This window comes from Anopheles funestus (assembly GCF_943734845.2).
Source record: "Anopheles funestus chromosome X unlocalized genomic scaffold, idAnoFuneDA-416_04 X_unloc_106, whole genome shotgun sequence".
Taxonomy (NCBI): Eukaryota; Metazoa; Arthropoda; class Insecta; order Diptera; family Culicidae; genus Anopheles; species Anopheles funestus.
The window spans coordinates 1-5,000 of record NW_026045046.1 but is presented as its reverse complement, the minus strand read 5'-3'; the positions used below and the strand labels follow the sequence as shown (position 1 = coordinate 5,000).

The following is a 5,000-nucleotide window of genomic DNA, read 5'->3' as shown; positions in this document are numbered from 1 at the left end:
AACGAGTTCCGCTCGGCATCGTTTTGATTCGATCTCTCAACAACAACTCTCGGTCGACTTGGTCGACTTGGACCCACGATGTCTCCCCCCGAGCATGTCGAGCCAACTGCACCACTATTGTATTGGACAACATGTTCCCCTCGGGCATCGATGGGTTAATCATGCACCACTATTATAAAACCCTTTGACGTTTTCCCCCAAGCACGTTGATCCAGTATTACGACGGATACGGTCAACGAAATCTTGGACATCAAAGAGGTTTTCGATTGAATTTCCCCATGTTTCACAACGTACTCTTAGCGGTATCCTACGATACGTCTCACTCTATTTGTGTGTGTGCGCGTTTACGTGCGTGCGATTTATGCGGTTCACCCCTTTACTTTCAGCGCCCTGCGGTCCCAACAAAGGTCCCGAGCACGCCATTATGCACAGTGTGGAAGCGTGTTTCCCCCACGACACTAGACGGGCTGCTCGCCATAGTGTTCTATTGTGGCACGCTCCACCCTGAAGTTTGGTTTGTTGTATATCAAGGAATTGATAGGCACTCAAGAATGTGTGCATCGGCCGGGTTTAATCGTCCGACGCGCAATATGCGTTCAACTTATCGGTGTTCATGTGTCCTGCAGTTCACATTGTGACGCGCATTTAGCTGCGGTCTTCATCGATCCATGAGCCGAGTGATCCCCTGCCTAGGGTTTTATAGTAAGGTTCCCAATGTAACACAATCCCGGTGGTACGTCCAAAGACTAACTTTCTGACTAAGTTGTCTTTATTACCCAATAGTCCCAGGCCTTGTGACTTGTGGCTCATGTCTACGCCCATGGCCACCATTCGCTAAGATAGTTTTGAAGTCACTTTGAAGGCCCAGGAACAACTCTCTTAGCACATCGGTTAACCTGGCGCCGCAGTCAACTCATGTGCTTGGATCGGATCGAGCTATTGAGTATTGGGCCTGCATACTCGCTCATCCGTATCCTTTGCGTACCGCCCCATGGCCCTTGTATGTCTGCACCACAGTTCCTGTTCGTTCCGTGCCTATGGCCGGATACGTATTGCACATCGGTTAACCTGACGCCGCAGTCAACTCATGTGCTTGGATCGGATCGAGCTATTGAGTATTGGGCCTGCATACTCGCTCATCCGTATCCTTTGCGTACCGCCCCATGGCCCTTGTATGTCTGCACCACAGTTCCTGTTCGTTCCGTGCCTATGGCCGGATACGTATTGCACATCGGTATACCTGTCGCTACTCAGGCAACTCGTGTGCGTGGATTGGATCGAGAACATGGTGTGTGCCCCATGTTATAATTGATAGTCCATATCCACTTTATAGGTTAAAGTCATAAGTTGTGATTGCACAACCATTCTTCATAAGAGTTTAATCACTCTTCAACTAACTTTCGTTCTGGTGTCTTGGTATCAAATCGCGTAAGACACAAGATTCTACTGGCCAAATAGAATCTAGCACATTGGTTAACCTGGCGCCGCAGTCAACTCATGTGCTTGGATCGGATCGAGCTATTGAGTATTGGGCCTGCATACTCGCTCATCCGTATCCTTTGCGTACCGCCCCATGGCCCCGTCCTTAGAGTTAATGACTAGTAGGCTTAACTCTTTGTATGTCTGCACCACAGTTCCCGTTCGTTCCGTGCCGTGGCCGGATACGTATTGCACATCGGTATACCTGTCGCTACTCAGGCAACTCGTGTGCGTGGATTGGATCGAGCTCATGGGGTGTGTAGAGATTCCATGTTATAATTGCAAGTCCATATCCACTTTATAGGTTAAAGTCATAAGTTGTGATTGCACAACCATACTTCATAAGAGTTTAATAACTCTTCAACTAACTTTCGTTCTGGTGTCTTGGTATCAAATCGCATAAGACACAAGATTCTACTGGCCAAATAGAATCTAGCACATTGGTTAACCTGGCGCCGCAGTCAACTCATGTGCTTGGATCGGATCGAGCTATTGAGTATTGGGCCTGCATACTCGCTCATCCGTATCCTTTGCGTACCGCCCCATGGCCCCGTCCTTAGAGTTAATGACTAATAGGCTTAACTCTTTGTATGTCTGCACCACAGTTCCCGTTCGTTCCGTGCCGTGGCCGGATACGTATTGCACAACAGTAGATACCATCACCTGACGTATCTAACACACCACTATTGTAACTCGTCGTCGAAGGACCTTTCAAGTGCCTGATGGCCAGGGGAGCTCTTACACGGCACGGAGACACAGTGATGCTCGCCCATCACAGTGTACAACGATCGAGTTTGCTTAAGTGTCTGGGTACCTACACACCAGACACAATGCAATGGCCACGGATCCACACAAGGCACATCACATGCAGAAAGCTTCACCAGATTATGACACATACCACACTCTTGTAACTCGTCGTCGAAGGGGCGTTCAAAGTGCCTTACGGCTAGGGGAGATCTAGCACGGCACGGAGACACAGTGATGGTTGCCCATCAAAGTGTACAACGATCGAGTTTGCTTTCCGCGCAAGCGTTCTAAGTGTCTGGGTACCTACACACCAGACACAATGCAATGGCCACGGATCCACACAAGGCACATCACATGCAGAAAGCTTCACCAGATTCTGACACATACCACACTCTTGTAACTCGTCGTCGAAGGGGCGTTCAAAGTGCCTTACGGCTAGGGGGGATCTAGCACGGCACGGAGACACAGTGATGGTCACCCATCAAAGTGTACAACGATCGAGTTTGCTTTCCGCGCAAGCGTTCTAAGTGTCTGGGTATCTAAGCACCAGACACAATGCAATGGCCACGGATCCACACAAGGCACATCACATGCAGAAAGCTTCACCAGATTCTGACACATACCACACACATGCAACTCGTCGTCGAAGGGGCGTTCAAGTGCCTTACGGCTAGGGGAGATCTAGCTCGGCACGGAGACACAGTGATGGTCACCCATCAAAGTGTACAACGAACGAGTTGGCTTTCAACAAATTCTGACACATAGCAAGCGAGCGACCGAGCTACACCGAAGGCAGCCCATGGTTGGTCACTCGCGGACGATCATCAGTAATGATCCTTCCGCAGGTTCACCTACGGAAACCTTGTTACGACTTTTACTTCCTCTAAATCATCAAGTTCGGTCAACTTCAGCCATGCCAGCTGCAGCTCACGAAGGAACCGCGGAAGGTAAGCCTCCAGAAACCTCACTAAATAATCCATCGGTAGTAGCGACGGGCGGTGTGTACAAAGGGCAGGGACGTAATCAGCACTAGCTAATGACTAGTGCTTACTAGAAATTCCAGGTTCATGGGGACCGTTGCAGTCCCCAATCCCGACTAGATGGGCATTTTAGTGATTTCCCGTTCCTCTCGGAATGGGGGCGCCTATTGGCGAGAACACGCTGCGACCCACATTGTAGCACGCGTGCAGCCCAGAACATCTAAGGGCATCACGGACCTGTTATCGCTCATTCTCAGCTTGCTAAACACAAGTTGTCCCGCTAAGCAGGGCAAACGTAGCCGACGACCGCCCGTGAAGGCGCCGCCCGGCTGTAACGTCAGGTGCGCCCGGAGGCGCACTGCTGACAGCGTTCTAGTTAGCATGTTTGAGTCACGTTCGTTATCGGAATTAACCAGACAAATCATTCCACGAACTAAGAACGGCCATGCACCACTACCCTTAAATTTGAGAAAGAGCTATCAATCTGTCTTACCTCGATAAGTTTGGACCTGGTAAATTTTCCCGTGTTGAGTCAAATTAAGCCGCAAGCTCCACTTCTTGTGGTGCCCTTCCGTCAATTCCTTTAAGTTTCAACTTTGCAACCATACTTCCCCCGGAACCCGATTTTGGTTTCCCGGAAGCGACTGAGAGCACCGAATAGGGGTAGCGTCTCCCAATTGCTAATTGGCATCGTTTACGGTTAGAACTAGGGCGGTATCTAATCGCCTTCGATCCTCTAACTTTCGTTCTTGATTAAAGAAAGCATCCATGGCAAACGCTTTCGCTTCAGTTGGTCCTACGACGGTCTACGAATTTCACCTCTCGCGCCGTAATACCAATGCCCCCAACTACTTCTGTTAATCATTACCTCTAGGTTTCTGACAAACCAACGAAATCGTATAAACCGAGGTCATATTCCATTATTCCATGCAAGATTATTCTCGGCCAACGCCAACCCCACGGGGGGGCCGGACGCTTTGTCTTAGCCTGCTTTGAGCACTCTAATTTGTTCAAGGTAAATGTGAGTATCTTGAGCACCATGAGGAGCCCGTGCCGGAGTTAACCGGTAGCACGGTACTCGTTCACAGAGTAACGCCCAAGTACACCATTGTGAGTCGCAGCCGTGAGCGCGCGCACGAACGGCCCCGGCGTGTAACCGGGCGCCCGTGGCGGTCACGTGTCTGGACGGGCAATCAACTTCGAACGTTTTAACCGCAACAACTTTAATATACGCTAGTGGAGCTGGAATTACCGCGGCTGCTGGCACCAGACTTGCCCTCCACTTGATCCTTGTTGAAGGATTTATACTCAACTCATTCCAATTATGGACCATCGTTAGAGAGGTCCATATTGTTATTTCTCGTCACTACCTCCCCGTACTGGGATTGGGTAATTTACGCGCCTGCTGCCTTCCTTGGATGTGGTAGCCATTTCTCAGGCTCCCTCTCCGGAATCGAACCCTGATTCCCCGTTACCCGTCGCAACCATGGTAGTCCTCTACACTACCATCAATAGTTGATAGGGCAGACATTTGAAAGATCTGTCGTCAGTCGACAAGCGACCATACGATCTGCGTCCTTATCCAGACTTCAACTCAAGCCGCCCGGAGGCGATTGGTTTAACTAATAAGTGCACCAGTTCAGCTACCCGCGAGGGCAACAGTCCCGGCATGTTGCATGTATTAGCTCTGGATTTTCCACAGTTATCCAAGTAACTAGTGGTAGGATGATCTTGTGAATTATAGCTGTTATACTGAGCCTTATGCGGTTTCACATTCATTTATGTTTGTACTTA

General features: G+C 49.7%; 1 non-coding gene across 1 annotated transcript; it reads right to left on the bottom strand.

The window, feature by feature from the left end:
• Nucleotides 1-539: 539 nt before the first annotated feature.
• Nucleotides 540-697, bottom strand: LOC125772752 (5.8S ribosomal RNA). The gene has a single exon (XR_007419611.1). It is a non-coding gene; the product is annotated as a 5.8S ribosomal RNA (ribosomal RNA).
• Nucleotides 698-5,000: the final 4,303 nt, after the last annotated feature.